Genomic DNA, 16978 nt, shown 5'->3' on the forward strand with positions numbered 1-16978 from the left:
GTTCCTGGAATTGCTCACCAGGCTTTAGGCGTCCCTCAAGCGAGAAGCCTGAAGGAAGTACGCATAGCCATGACCATGCCACAGCCCTACACATTCAAAGACGCTCAGTTTGAACCAACCCCACGCCTTACGAAACATATCCATAAACAAAGCCAGCCAAACATTCATCGATTGCTGAGCGGACTGCAGTAAGGAAGAATGATGCTTGGCGAACACCTGACCAGCGTATCCCCTCTGCGTCCAATCTGGCGAACAAGCCCATATCCGGCGGCACTGCCCATACCGTGAAATGGGCCTCAAAGGTTTCTCCTAACACGCAACATGATCGCCCCCTGGCCAATGGCCACAATAGGTTGATGACTACCTGCATCCAGTGTAGCCTGTATCCAGCGTTAGAGGAGGTAGTAACCGCAGATTCGTTCCACTAGACTGAAATAACTTTAAAAAATAAAACAGGATGGAGCGAATTTAGCAGCCACTCCCAGGTCATGAGTGGCAGTTTACCAACATCCCTCAGAGAAAAACAAATAGCAGCTGTGTCTAATCTTACCACTACTCACCTATGGGGAAAAAGCGAGCAGGCTAACGGAAAGGGTGCGGCTTAAATTGAGGGCAACGCTGTGTCCTATGAAATGGGTAATCAGACGTGTGGTGTTGAGACAGGAAGAGAGAACAATGGGTGAGGGAACAAACACGAGTTAATGGCGTCCTAGTCGAAATTAAGAAGGCGAAATGGACTTGGGCAGAGCATGTAATGCGAAGGCAAGGTAACCGATGGTCGTCAAGCGTAACGGAGTGGATTCCAAGAGGAGACAAGCGTAGCAATGAGCGTCATAAAGCTGTGGGGATGGATGACATTAAGAAATTTGCACTGATAGAGTGGCCGCGGCTTGCATAAGAGAGGATTAATTAAAGAAATATAGGAGAGGCCTTTCTCCTGCAGTGGGCGTAGTCAAGCTTGCGGTGATGATGAGTCATTAATGCCCAACGCCTTCGATTCACCACGTAGCAGCTATGCGACGCGCACCAGTGGAAGGCATCTAAGCCCCTGTAAGAGAAACTACACATAAAAGCCACAGTTTTTCCGCTGACGCCGACGAAGCAAAAGAACCTGACAGGGGCGTGACGAAAGCTTCAAGTGACGATGCCACCCATAGTAGTTGGGAATACAGGCCCGAGCCACGACTCTCATACCCTACGAACCCGGAGCAAAAATCACGGAAGTGAGATTTGACGGCCTCAAGGTTGCTGCATCCAGCGGCCACAAGATTACTGTGGACACTAGAGCAAACTACTCAATCATTGGTCCCTTCGCCGCCTAGATGAATAACCGACTGAGGCGCTTGAAACGGCCCTTAAATTTGTACCGCTGGAGACCACCTGATTGCACTATCGAGACGATGCACCGTACCAGTGGCATTCACAGGTGTAAAGTCTTTGTCAAGAATATACAGCCCAAGGGGTTTGCTTCAAGGTCGAGTAGCGAGGCTGTTTAAGCACATTCGACAATCCTAAGCTTGGGTGGGTTGAGGACTGGAGTTCCTCACGCCTTCCTGAGATTGCCGAGCATGCAAGAAGAACCGTGCTGTAGGGCTCAGAAGCTGACCTCCTTGGGCTGTATACTTTTGACGAAGACTACGTATCTTGTGACCTTGCAACATCAAGTGCTTCTCTTCGGTGGACGCCAAAAGCGGCTACTGTGAAATTGATTCTATGAAAGAGACCAAGAGAAGGCCGCAATCATAATGACGGACGGCCTCTTTGAGCTCAGCATATTTTACCGGAATCTTTTACGCAACAAAGACTTTCCAAAGGCTAATAGACAGAGAACTGACAAGCCTGAACAGGCAAATACGTCTAGTGTACTAAGTAACGTCGCCGCGTTAGCTAAAAGAGGAGCGGCCGTTTCTGTGTCATATCAGTAGTAACGCGGGAGTACTCTCCGCCCGCAGAAAACAACTGCAGATATCGCGCAATTTCCGCAGCCGGCAGATAATAAACCAGTGCACAGACTCCTGGCACCACATGTATTAACGACGCTTTGACAGTCGCGTGCTCTTGAACCCTTAGCCAATTTCTGTCGCATCCCGGCATTTCGATAAAGGAGCAGAAACCGAGATCTACAGTGATGCAAGCAGAATGGGTCTAGGACTCCTGCTCGTGCAGTAGTGCAGTAGAAGGATGGGATCCAGAAAGAGTTGTTGCTTACGCGAGCCGCTTTCAGTCGGCTTGAAATAATCTAGGTCACAGCAGAAGTACAGTGAACTGTAGCAGAAGTGTTTCCATGATCACGCAATAGCCCATTCAAAGTGGTAAATAAATAACACGCTTCGCGTTGGTTCGTCACCTTGAAGTAGGCTTCGAGCAGTCTCACTCGTGGCAGCTTGCGCCTCCAGGAGTTCCACATCATCGTGCTGTGCAAGTCTAAACGCAAGCGCAGCAACGTACACTGCTCCTGCCTTACAAGAGCCCCTCTCTACACGCTACTGCAAGAAGACAATACGGATGCCTTTCTGGACCGTTAACCACCAACGATCACGAGCCACACCAACGCTACGACTCTGACCTAGAGCGCATCATCGAGTACCTGGATGGCAATAGCTATTCACCGCCTGGTGTTTCCAAACGTGGATTATCCTCTTATTCTCCTTCGGACGGAATCCACTTGAAGAAAACCTGGCACTTAACAAGAACGCATGCCATCTTGACGTCCTTGCTATCCTTCATGAGGAGAAACAAATTTTAGAAGTTGCACAAGATTAACCAACAGATGTAACCTCCTTCAATTTAAAGAAAAAAATATCGCTGACTTTGTCTCTTCAGTCTGGTCGTACACTGCGTCGACATTTATCTTTATCGTGACTTTCAATTCCACAACACGGGGCAGCGAGGCTGGCAGTATTTCTGCAGCCAATTGAACCGCCATCGAGACCTTCCAGCAAACTGGAGTGGGCATACTTGGGCCGAAACTTACGAACAAACTTGCAGTCAAAGGGAGCGCTAGAAAAAAGACCACGCCATGTATGTCGATGCCGAGCAGAGACCTGGGATGCCATCTCAACTCTTCATTGTCTTCAGCGTACAACAGCGGAATGCAGGAGACCACACACAACACGGCCGTACGGCTCGTCCATGGCAGCGACTCAATGACCACGCTCGACGCCATGCCCCCAAACGTCACTGAAGAAGGCGACCTCGAATCATCGCCTACCTTCCTCGTGCAGAAGAAGCTTTGGGCTTGCCCCGCTCGAGATCTAAGAAAAAATTACCAAAAGCTGAGGCGGTGTATGGTCGAGCGTCAAATGTAAGTTTTGTTTTTTGTTTTGCCCGAACAATTTTCATGCCAACGTATACAGCTTACGAAAAGAAATCGTTTGACACCATTTCGAATCGAATGTCCTACGTCGAGTAGTTTGGTGGTAATAGAAGTCTGAAGGTCCAAGAAATTATGGTTTTGAGAAACAAAGGTCGTCGGTACGAATCACTATAACGCGCTAAGCTTCCATTCGCCTTGTAATTTTATGGTCTATAACACGCTGAATAGTTTGATACCACTCCGAATATTCTGCCCCAATTAAGTGGTCGGTTCACAATCTGTATACCATTGGTACTCATCAGCGGTTCATTTCGGCTGTTTGCACACAGGGGTATTTATAGGGAAAGGAATGTATAGTTTGTTGCGACGCGCGTCTCTTTTCTAACTCTCCTCTATCTGTCAGCCAGTCGGCAGGCCCGTGAACTTTCCTTTTCATCTTTCTCTCAGTTGCAACAACAACAAGCTATAGTAGCATATGCACGCTTTTATGCGGTACTTGGGTGCTGCTTATAAGTCTAGCTCGTTGTTATGCAACTGGTTGGGTCACATGGTATCACCCTGGTGCGTGGTGATGGTACGCCTGGAAACTAGGGAATACCACCCATGGTTAAGTATTATGGCGGCCATTTTAGTTACGTAGTATGGAAATTTAATGACCTTGTGTTGAATACTCACAAGACCTTGAGTAACGTGAGTAGTAGAGCTAACGCTCCAAAACAGCGATCGTACACCCGATGTGCAACCTACAAAAGTGTGACGTGGAATACGAGTCAGGTTACAGAGTCTTGGGTTGGACATTGTAGAGCTACCACGATCTTAAATCTAGGCCACTGGGCCGCTGCTCTGGTCGGTACCAGTTCCTTCGACGAAGAAGCTACTCCGGCGCACCCAGAAGTAGCGAATATCATGGGCCTAATACCCACCCTATCACGTCCCATAATGGACGCTCGGCTTTCCATCCTGACTGTTTATTTTGGCTCGCTTTGTTCCCTTCCACTCTCAAGCTGATGTTTCTTTAGGAGAAAAGTAATGCGGTGAAACTTTTTCTTCCTCGAAAGCTTTGGCATGCGCCCTTTTTGCTTTGTTTTTGACGTGGGAAGCGCCGAGATTTCGGTGGCTAAATTGTAGCCGAGGATAACTACTTCGTCGTTCATCATTGCCATAGATGCTTTTCGCACCTTATCTCAAAAGTTCCCCATTATCTTTACACTCACCACTGCCGTCGGCGGCGGTAATTCTCTTTTTCGACGACCTTGAGCACAATTGCTGTTGTCTCTGTCTACGAGTTTTTAATAAATGATGTCCACGCTTGTCTAAGTACTCGGCTCTCTGCCATCTGCACTACGTGAAAATATGTAACCGACAAAACAAGGATTATTTTGCTCATCGCCTGCTGCCCCATATTTGGGAGAGATTAATCACTGCAAGAGAAACGCTGAAAATGACTGGAGTTGACATGATGCTCGAGAAACGATTCTTTGATGTCAGCAGAGAATGATGCTGATCGCTCTGACACGCAGCATGTTTGGGAATGCGGTACGGTTCACAAAAACAATGAGGAACGTAAAATTGTTCGTTTAAGTAAAACATTTTATTTCCCCAAAATCAAGGCTCCTTAGAGCAATGAGGGCAACATAGAGCTGCGAAGACGGTACGGTACGAATAAAATCGCTACAGTTGCTCTGATAGTATGAATCCGTATGGGTCCGCAATATTGGGAGGAAGCATACCTTCCCCAAGGTAGCCATTGCCTGTAAAGCACAATATATGTGAGTAAGTGTTTACCACACAGATGTGCGAGCATTTCTTGTCGTTTCAGCAGCAGTCTTGAAAATATGTAAATTAGGAGATTTTTTAGTTTGTTAATTGAAGCTAATATTTCAACGCCATATTTTCAAAGAAGGCGCCGATTCTTTGCATGCCATATTTGGTGCCACCCTTTTAGCGGAGTTGTTCCACAAAGACCACCTTTTCTACAGAGCTAGACCGTGTTTAAAAACAACAGGAGCGCACGCGGCAGTCGGACTTTACAGGGGGTGTAAAGTAGGCTCAGCGCCCATGAAACTATATGAAAACTAGTGTTTTCAATGCAGTTTTCTGATTTCGGGAGTTGGCCTACGATGTCATTCTTTCGTAAAGAGTAACCATGAACATACTGGTATTAAACAGCATTTCAAAGCCGTTGTATCGTTAATGCGCCTGGAAACGCGCATGACAATCTCTCGCCGCTGAAGGTAGGATCCATAAAAAGACAGGTAAGCAATACTTGCGAAATTATTTTTGTCCTTTCACAGACCACAAGTGGTGGCGGCCCTTCGTTAACAGGGCTCCGGAAATTTCGACCCCAGGTGGTCGAAATTTCCGGAGCCCTCCACTACGGCGTCTCTCATAGCCTTAGTCGCTTTGGGACGTTAAACCCCATAAACAAAACTAAACCACAGTTGCTCAGCGCTTTGAAGAATACTGTGCCGTAGTGCGCTTCGTAACATTGGTTTGGTTTGGTTTGGTTTATTGGGGAATAACGTCCCAAAGCGACTGAGGCTATGAGGGGCGCCGTAGTGAAGGGTTCCGGAAATTTCGACCACCTGGGGTTCTTTAACGTGCACTGACATCGCACAGCACACGGGCCTCTAGAATTTCGCCTTCATAGAAATTCAGCCGCCGCGGCCGGGATCGAACCCGCGTCTTTCGGATCAGCAGCCGAGCGCCGTAACCATTGAGCCACCACGGCGGGGCGCTTCGTAACTTCGAAGCTATCTTTGTGAAACAACAAGAAAAATGTTTTGTGAAACAGAGCTTACCGCCAAACAGCCGCTCTTTACGCTCGATGTTTCTCCGAATCGCGCAAGCTTCTTGTGTAGTACCACATGCTGCCGCATACGGTTAATATTCTTGCTAACACAGTCGGTCATACCACACAGGCTAGACAGCATTACACAAAAGGCACTTCTGAAACGCCATGGCAAGCGCACGAAGGGAACCGCGCACTTTAGCAGCGGACGACCACCTACGACTCCGGCGTCCCTGAGTGCTTTCTGCATGTGTAATCAGGGTGTTGGTCATCTGCTAATATACACAGTTCGGTTATTGAGGGTTCAGCATAAGTTAAGGACAACGCAGCGATCTAGGGAAAGGAAAATGATAGGTGTGTGTAACTTTCAGAGATCTTAAGTGGATGAGGGAACAAGCGCGGGTTAATGGCATCGTATTCTAATTGAAGAGGAAGAAATTACCTTTGGCAGGGCATTTAATGCGAAGGCAAGATAATCGCTGGTCCTTAAGGGTAACGGAGTGTATTCCAAGAGAAGGCAAGCGTGGCAGGGGGCGGCAGAAAATTAGGTAGGTGGATGAGATTAAGAAGTTTGCGGGGGACACAGTCGGCGCAGATGGCCAAGGACAGGGCTAATTGGAGATACATGGGCGTAGTAAGGCTGATGAGGACGCTGTGCCATGTGGTACCAATGTCTCACTGCACGAGGAACTTGAGCGAATAGGAGAAAATCCCAGCGCCTTTGGGCGTATGTCCGACTTCACAACGCACATTTATTGCGGCTTTTGAAAAAGACGGCTTCAAAATGACGTAGCGTACTTTGCTCTACTTGTATCCGCCAGCTGTTAACAAACAGGTCCCCCACCTAGTACCCTGTGAGACGAGAGGAGTTATCGGTAAGTTTTGCTTGCACATGTTTCTACCAGTCGCGCATCTCTTAGCACGGGCAGCGGCACCCGACTCCTATGCGCGTGTTTCGCGGTGTTTAAAAATACTGCGCATTTGAAATCACGCTGCATATTTTCACAATCTCTTTCCGTGTGTTTATGGTTACTCTTCTCCAAGGGACAAAAATACACGCGCACTGTGAAATCAGAAAACTGCTTTGACAACTCCCTATTTATCTCCCTCTCTACCTGTGCTCTAGCCTCTAGAGGTGCCCACTCGATGGATGCAGACTTTAAGCACTGCCATTAAGTAGCAGTAATCTCTTGCGTCCACATTTTGGAAACTATATTTGTTGACACTCAGACCATATTCCAAGTAAATGCTACAGGTAAAATTCCACTTCTGGTTGTGTGAGTATTAGATTTTTGAAACGAATCGAACTCGAATAGTTGGCTTTCAAGACCAGATCGAATAACATGCGTTTATTTGCTCTTATTCATCTAACCTCGACCACAAAGTACAGAAATGCTTGTGAATGCACTCCGTGAAATTCGACTTTTTTTAATGGTGGGGCCATTTTAAGTATTCAAACTATATATAACAGATCTGTGCAAACGTGAATGCTTCTGCGGACGCCGGTTGGTGGCATTTGTAACTACCACGTGCTTCATGTTCCAAGAGGTTAGGTTTAGGTTTATGGGGTTTAACGTCCCAAAGCGACTAAGGCTATGAGAGACGCCGTAGTGGAGGGCTCCGGAAATTTCGACCACCTGGGGTTCATTAACGTGCACTGACATCGCACAGTACACGGGCCTCTAGAATTTCTCCTCCAAAGAAATTCCAGCCGCCGCGGCCGGGATCGAACCCAGAGTAATTGTTACATACTCGTGAACACAATACCATTGTATTATTGGCTGTGTGCTCAGCGTGCACTGCTCAGAAAGTCTGTGGCCCGCCATTAATGCCTATCGTTAAAACAGCCCCGAGTGCAAGGATAAGAAATTAGAAAGCACAAGATGTGTGGTGCTTTACTTGTCCGGTTATTGTCTTGCTTTTTTCCCTAGTTCACACTGGAATATTTTGATCGTCCAACCACCTTGCTTTAAGTGACCTCGCAGAACATTAGAGGAGAAGTTAGCCTTGACAAGCTTATCAGTTGCATATATCTCAGAGAAGTTGTGACATCGTTAGCAAATGCGAACTTACTAGAGTTCAGCTAACGGGGCTTCAGGTTACTGTTAACTTTGTAAAATAGTAGTTGGCACCTATGCAAGGAATGTTGTAACTTATTCCTGGTTTTTTTCTCGTGAACACGTTTTTTTAGTTTATTTACGTTAGCGGCATTTTGTAACCTGATATTTGAAGAGTAAACTAGTTTCGAGGGCGGCACTGTAAGGACTGCTGAAGTGTAGAATATACTGATGGATATAATATTTGCTCCGATCGAAGCCTGACCGCCATCATAACATGGCGAGCCCCAACAGCACAGCTGATCGACTCAATGTTGGATATGTATTGACAAAGGTGGGTTTTACAAAGGAGAGCGGAACCATTCATTTGCAATTCTGGGCCGATTAACTGTGCCGCTTGGGAACGGCTGCAATGAGCTCTCAAACGTTAGCATCAGTATACTTAGTACGCGATTATCATCCCACCACCTCCCCTCTGAAAAAGAAATACTCCTCTCGACATTGAAGTGTCCAGAGTCTGCGGTAATGAGAACTTACATTTAATCTTGTCTAGGTCTGAAGCTACTCCCTCCAGTGCCTGGTTGGAGTTAGAGCGGATCATCAAAGAAAAGTCTGCAAGCATCTGGCAAATCATCGCGTTTTTAACTTCTTGGTTGTTGAATTGAAGGCCTTCTTCGACGCTGCACTGTGGGAGAAGAGATCACCGCATGGTTAAAGGGAAGCTCAAACACTTTTTTGAGAATTCGAGGTTATTCAAGAATTCGAATCTATCAAGCTTCTAGATAAAGCATTAAAAGTAATTTTGCACTGGCATTTTAATTGGCGTCATAATCGTCGATTAAAACTACGACGATGTTTAGGCTTCTCCTCACTACGTTGGAGGAGTGCGAGGAATCTCGGCAGTGACGTCATTGCTGCCGAAATTTCAGATGTTCGCTGCTTACGCCTGCATGCTTCTGTCCGTCGTCGGATGGCGCCAAACAATGCATCGTGAGCTTCACCTTCGATGGCGTCGGTTTTCTTCCATGGAATAACCGTTTCTTCGCTGGAAACGTAGTGCCATCATACGTGACGTCATTATCGGGGCCTCTGCCTGTCGCTGTGCACTTCAGAGAAGCTGAACGCCCACGGCGACTTTATTCGGCGATTACGCCACCATTTCAAGTGCTACAGCAAAACGATTTCGTAGGCTTTACCTGCACATTTTTCACATTTGGGAATCTTAAACTCATCGAATTCTAAAACTGCTTCAGTTGCCCTTTAATAGATGGTCTTGAATCCCACTATCTACCCTTCCGTAGCGACACAGAAAGGTGAGCAAATAATGTTGCTCACATACACAAGTTTGCTTTCCTGCCTAACGCGGGTGTGTCATCAAGAAATGGAGTGTATCTGGTCATTATATTATTTCTGACATGCTAGCTTTCGGTCCGTTATAGAAATCACGTGTCCACTGCAGCACCATACTGGCATAATTTCACCTTGCATGTTACCCTCATGCACTCTTCATGCATTCAATTTTGTTAGCCCATTTTTTCGACTAACCCTTCATCATTTCATATCTTACATCATTACTTACCGCTGAACTTTAATACACAGTTAAAAGCCGCTTTTTATCTTCCATCCTTTTCCTTTTATTTACCTTTTCCGCTCCGCTCTCCTTCAGTCTGTCTCCTGAATTCCCTTTTCAATGCAGAGTAACATGCCAGTGAATTTCAATCACCGGCTAAATTCTCTGCTTTTAATTAAAGGGTTTTACTCTCTCTCTTTTCCTAAACAGCCAGAAAAAGGAAATATGGCTCGTACCCCATTTCCGCAACGATTAAAAGGCCCAGTCTTCGCATCACAACCTTCCGTCCATTTTAAATAAGGGCGGACACATCAACTGTACCAAACCTGTTCAACTACTTCAGTTTTTTTTTTCATCTTGTAATCCAAATCTTGTTCCTCTCTGTGTTTTTCTGTATGTTTTTTTTTCTTTTTATTATTTGTTTGATGTTCCTAGCGGTGATGTTTTTTCATTTTGTTATTAAACTTGTTTCGCTCCTACATTTCTGCAGCGATTATGAACACTTTTGCTCTTGTATAATTTCTTGCCCTCTTTCTATTAAAGCAACAAATTTTTATATTTTTTTTGGCGATCAGTGGCGGCCATTTTAAGGACTATTCATTTTACTACAACAATCCTGCGAGCGAAGCAGGTTTCTTTTGCGGAAAAACAGGATCGCATCGTCATGTGTTGACGGTCTCACCAACAGAACCACCGCTGTTTCTCCATCTTGTTCGCATAAAGGTAGATCTGACAGTAGTTTTTTTTTTGCATTTCGCGAGTTAACGAGCGAAAGCTCCCTTCAGCAGTGGAGGCGTCACCTCATTGATAGATAGAGAAAATGTTTTAGGCATTGTGTCTGTTCTCGTTAGGCTTAGCAGAGGCACAATCGTCTAACGAGCGAATTCACTGCTCATACGTTTTTTTTTTCTTATAGATGAAAAGTAATGAAGGGAAGTCCGTGTGCCCAATTAGGGGCAGTAAATATACTGAATAAGCACTAACGACGACATGCTCGATTCTAAGCGAAGGGTCCTGCTTCAAAGCGTGCCTTTACGTTACGAATGCTATCTCCTTGCGTGCGCAAGAGCCGAAGTGGACGCTGTAGAAAAGTTTCTGCAGCCACCTGTCAGCAGCGACTATTTTGGGGGCTAACGTGTTACTACCAGTTCATTTTACACACAATTTCTGTGCTCGGGTACTTTCACGAGCTCCGTCCTCCTGAGAGAAAATAGAGTGCCTTCAACTTCTGGTCAGACACTGCCAAGGTTTCCTTACTTAGGCGCGTCAGGAATCGTACGCGCCACGTTCACCACAACCGACGCCTCCGGCACTGATATCTGCAGAATCCGGCCGTACTTGGGAGAACCCTTTATAGGATGAAGTGGCAGTAGCTATCTTGCCGACAGGCCTAAGAGCGGTCGTCATGAAAACGCTCCATTACACAGCGAACAGCGCTCCATTACGTCATCCCTCAGCAAAACAATCGGACGACGAAAACGGTCCCATTCCCGAGGAGTCGGGGGAAGAAAGTTTCCTGATTTGAGTTTAAACGGGATTTGACGCCCCTATACCGGAAGTACCCTCAGTGCAGGGCTACTGCGGGGGCGAGAACTTCACGCAGCGGTAGCAAGAGTCCTAACGGCCGGAGTAAAACACATACTGCATTTTTAGCAGTTTTTTTTCTGCCTCTTTTGAAATAATAGTAATAGTGCACGGCATCGTATCTGCTTTTTGTGCCGCTGGTTTTGCGCCTTAGTTCTCGTATATTTCTAAGCGTAATAAAATCTAGGGACATTTACTTAAGTTCTCATAAAAACCTAGAAATAGGGCTTCCACATCCAACAATTCTGAACAAACGCATTTTTAGCGGGAAAAAATGCAATTTTTTCGCATATTATAGGATTTGTGCATAAAAGTCAGTATAGCCGCACACCTTCTGTCAGTAGGCTTGCATGTTCTTTATGTTAACGTTTTTGCTATCATAAAAAGCGTCCCCCATTGCTTTTCTATGGCACTCTAAACTGGTCGATGCGAGCTTTGGAAACACTCTAGAAGAACGATGTTGCAGCGAAAGCTACGTTGGCCGCGAACTTGCGATTTCGCTGTGGCGGTGCTCCGAGGAGGCACCGAGACTGACCTTGAGACGTTGCCTAGCAACCGCCGCGCGCTCGCCACGCCATCTGGCATGACGTCACACCACACGCCTCGCCGCGGAGCCACCGCCGCCGTTTGGTATGACGTCACACCGGTTGCCTCGACGTTGAGCTCGCCTACGCTCGCTTCGCCAGCTGCGTGGCATGCCTAATAACAAGTTTTCGCTAAGTATATCCTAGCATAGCCGAGCTAAGCCAGTGCCAAATTTTTACTGCAGATCCGAAGAGTGGACCATTACATTGAATATTTAAGTAACAGCACCTTGCAATATTTCAATATTCAAAATTTTTGTACAGAAATGTTGGACATGTATGGCAATCGCATGCCCTGAGTGTACCTCAGCTTATCACAAGGGCGAATGTTCTGGACTGCCAGATGTAGCGATTAATGGCCCCAAAGCGAGGATCAAAGAGAGGATAGTCTATAGACCCTGCAAAAGCTAAAAGTAAAGCTATTGCGGGGTTTAGACAAAACGACAGCGTCATTTAACAAATACATCAGCACACTTCTCCCTCTCCAGTATAAAGTCGCTGAACAAAAGAATATGAAAAAAGAGACTCGAATTGTGGACAAGTCGGCCAATTTTCTGCCAGAGATGTGCACTTTGCAGGAGGTGGTCATGGGAGAAAGACATGCTATTATAAAATCTAGAGGACGGATGAAAAAGCCGAAATTGGCACATCACACCGGGAAATAAAAGGAGTAGAACAGGACATCAACGAAATTGATCAATGTTCTCGGAAGCTGTATACGTGCTTTTACAAATTTTTTGTTTCTTGCGCTATTGTCTTATCAAACTGAAACGCCACCCTTGTGTACATCATGCCACTCCCACAGTATAATTCTCGCTCGGGCTTTTAGGGTAATTGAACAAATTGTGCTTTTGACAGCACCTAACGGTGTTTCACAGGCAAAGCCTACTGGCACAGTAAACGAGTATAAATCAAAAGTAAGATGAAATGCAAATAAATTTTACTCGCGTGCTTTCAGGGGAATGGCCGATTCTTCGAAGCTACTTACCATAAAAGTGTTAGTTACGCGATCCTGAAAAGGAAAGCACAGGGCAATATGTTTCAGAAGAATCGAATGCGGCAAGATAGCAAGCAATGGACCATCCTTGTTATGATCGCCACGGACCTCCAAGTTCACAGGAAACATCTCATCTTCTTGAATAAGCAAAACGAATTCAACTCCTTACTTGGACACCTCCGACACACGAAACAGTACGGTACACGCATTAACATACGAGTGGAGCTCTGCTGCTAAATCACAGCGTTCCCAGACATTTTCTCGTATGTTTTGTAAGCTGCACTGATTGCTGGTGAACGAGTTTACAAATGTAGCTGAACCTGAAATTAACGACGTTGAAGGGGTGACGCCGGCTTCTTAGATACGACTACTGTATGTTACGTTTCCTATTCCAGCAGCGCATCATATATATATATATATATATATATATATATATATATATATATATATATATATATATATATATATATATATATATATATATGCCTTAGGAAGCATAAGAGGGTTCTCACACAGCTTCCACCCTCGCCGTTCGATGACGTTCTACGCCACACCAGCGGTAACTCAGGACATGCTACGTCCACCACTTAAGAACGTGGGTGGCGCTGATGAACACTCTCAAGATTAGGTTATTTGTAAACATAAATACCCCCGAAAGCAGAAGATTTGACAGCCGTCGCCGTAGCTCAGCGGTAGAGCACCGGACTTGTAATTAGGAGGTCGTGAGTTCGGATCCCACCGGCGGCATGTGGTTGTTTTTTTCTTCTGCTTTTCTAACCAACTAGCTTTAAGTGATAACATATTCACTAACTAATGTGTTAAATCGAAGAACAGCACAAAATAAATAAATTGATTCAAAATCCCCTGTGTCCCTTGGTTTCTGTGGCTGTTGGCTTCTCTCATATTTACAACGAGCCCCTCATTCCCCTTCCCAGCCCCTCATGCCCTATATATATATATATATATATAAAGCGATCGACTCAGGCTATGAGGGACACCGTAGTGAAGGGCTCCGGAAATTTCGATCACCCGGGGTTCTTTAACGTGCACTAACATCGCACAGTACATGGGCCTCTGGAAATTCGCCTCCATCGAAATTCGGCCGCCGCGGCCGGGAACCGACACGGCGTCTTTCGGGCCAGTAGCCGAGGGCCGTAACCACTAAGCCACCATGGCAAGGCATATATATATATATATATATATATATATATATATATATATATATATATATATATATATATATATATATATATATATATATATATATATATATATGTATATGTATATAGTTGTATAATGGTCTGTGAACCTTAAGGCTGTACTTTTGACAAAAAGCGGTTAATGTATTCAAGAGAAACCTTCCTTTTATATATCAAGCGTGACTACAGAAGAATAGAGTTTGGCGAAGCAGGCCTGACTTACCCGGCAAGGTGCAGACTCGTTTATGCACTGAAAGCGAAAAATGTGGCCTGGTATAAGCGGTTTAGTATCCAAGAGTGACCCACTGGCTATGAGGGATACCGTAGTGGAGGGCCCCTGATTATTTTCAGCCACCTGGCGTTCATTCATGTAAACTGAAATCGCACAGTACACAGGCGCCTCCTCCATCGAAGCCCAGCTCCAGCGGTCGGGACTAAACCCTCGTCATCGGCCTCTGCAATCGAGTGCTCTAACTACTGTGTCGCCGCGGCAGGTTTACAGAAAATAATTGAGGCTTTAGTCTGAGCATTTGTTATTGTAGTAATTGGATAATTCCATTATTGGAATCGAATCAAGTGACATATTTTAAAGCTTTAATGACGGTTAGGTTTATCTTAACATCGTCAATGTTATAGTTTTTGGAAAATTGGAACTAAAAAACATTCTATTATAGTAATTTGGAGAGAGAATAATCAAATGAAATTAGCAGCTTTGCTCCTGAATCAATAGCTCAGAATGCTTGCGCGAATGTGAGTTGTCTGATTGGAGACGAGCAGTAGTTTTCAGCGGATAATTTCAAGGAGAATATGTCCAATACTGTTGGTTCACAAGAGTTTGTTTCGCAAAATATACACTTTGAAAACAGTGAGTTTTCCAAAGCCGTTACAAAAAATACGCACAGAGTGCACATAAAATTAATGTTTACCTGGTTGCGAGTGCAGCACTAAAAATAAAAAACTGTCACAATAAACATCACAACAAAAGATGTAATTAGCTTGAGACATCGGTCGATACTCCACAAAAAGGCACTGCGCATGATATTGCAGCAAGGAGACAGAGTTGTTGTAAAAACACAAAAATTGACAATGTTAACATGGTGCCGCGTAAAAGTCTCATATTAGCGGAAATCGAACTGAATCTCGCCATTTGTCGGCAACGAGTTCACAGCGCCTTCTATACTATCCAACTCACTATAATATATCTATACTCTATACTATTCTATCTATACTCTATACTATCCTCCCCACACTATCCTCCTCGAAATCTCCGCCTGCGTAGTAATGCTTCACCTCCAGACAATAGTCTGCCTTCCAATGTTCGACCTTCCGGCCAATTTCCGCCTTGCGTCCGAAAGGTGTGACGCAGCGTACATGAGGCATCCACACTGGCACACGGTTCTAGGCTTGTTCCTCACTCCGATTCACCACCCCGCCATCTTAACAGTGCTAATGCAGCAGCGAAATACCGCTTAGATGTGCTATACCCGCCCGCCCTCGCTCTCCGAATCCACCGTGCCCTCAGCGCCATCCAGTGCATGTAACATTTAGTGCGCTGCAACAACTTCAACGCCCTTGGTGCGCGCCGTGCAACAAAGCGCAAACCGACACGGGCGCAGTGGTGTAATGGCGACGCAAAGGTCCCCTATAGTGTACCACATACAGGTTTCGCTACAAAAACGCATGCTTGTTTTCCGGAGCACGACTGACATCCGCAGTCCGAAACTGTGAAATCTTCAGGTGAGACCAGTAGCGGCTCTACATGCTTAGTTAGTAGGTGCTCCCACTTTCATCACAATGACTCCTGCAACTGAAAATACCCTTTAACTACTTCATGGGTTGCTGGTATCAAGGTGGATCTGTCGTCGACTGGCGCCATGCATGGTACAGGTCACTTCCCTCCGTCACGCAGCGTGCGAGGGGGCGTTGTGGTAGTTGGGCAGTTTTGAGGTAGTAAGTGATTTTTTTGTAACTGTAATCGCTTGGTCGCTGGCTGGCATCACAGCTAACCTGATTAAAGGCGCACGCTTACAGTTACCTGAAGTGTCATGTTTGGAAGATGCACTACCTGGACAGAGAGGATGCACTGACCCTGATTCCAAGGGCGAAACACTCGCGCTAGGGAATCACGCGTATGAAACACTGACTTAGCAGTTTCGTTTCAACGTGTATAGCTCCTGGCTCTAGGTTTTCTTGACTGAACTTGGCCATGCGGACACCGCCTCGATGGAAATGCCGCAAAATAATTGTTAACTTTTAACAACCACAGCCATCGAAAATCAGTGTGGGGAGGGAGCCCACCTACATTAGGGCTCTGCGGTAGGCACGCCCTTCGTGCTGGTGCCCGTTCCTGCCATGATGCGTGGGAATGCTCGTGTAAAAAAAGTTTTATAAATTGGTTCCGTTAACGAAAATGGTTCAATCGCGCCAGCTCTTGTTTGCATGGCAAATAGGGCGACAGTTAACTTCCGGCAACCTTCAGATCGTGAGTAGGGTGGACATAGACTGCATGAAAGACGACAGCAAGTTCGGTTACGTGCTTAGTCATCTGGACCGCAAGCGAGTGGAAGGAACAGAAGTTATACTGTTTCATCGCCTTCGATCGCCAGTTACTCTCGAATAGTAGCCTTAATTGCGACCTCGTTGTCACCTGGCTCTTGCTTCGAGCTTAGCGGGCACCGCTGTGCCATCCCAAAGCAAGGGCCTGTAGAAAATTTTGAGACAGCGTGAAAAGTTGTCAACTAGAAGGTGAACAGTGGCTCAATCACTAAGAACTACATATCTGAAAGCGCGGTCTAACCATACATTCTTTTTTGTCTGCTTAAAGCATCACGGATGGAGAAAGAGACGACGTCGGCCTATATTTCAAGTCTTTGTTGTTGC

Source organism: Amblyomma mixtum, chromosome 7 (genome assembly GCF_055824585.1).
Source record: "Amblyomma mixtum isolate Tamu chromosome 7, ASM5582458v1, whole genome shotgun sequence".
NCBI lineage: Eukaryota > Metazoa > Arthropoda > Arachnida > Ixodida > Ixodidae > Amblyomma > Amblyomma mixtum.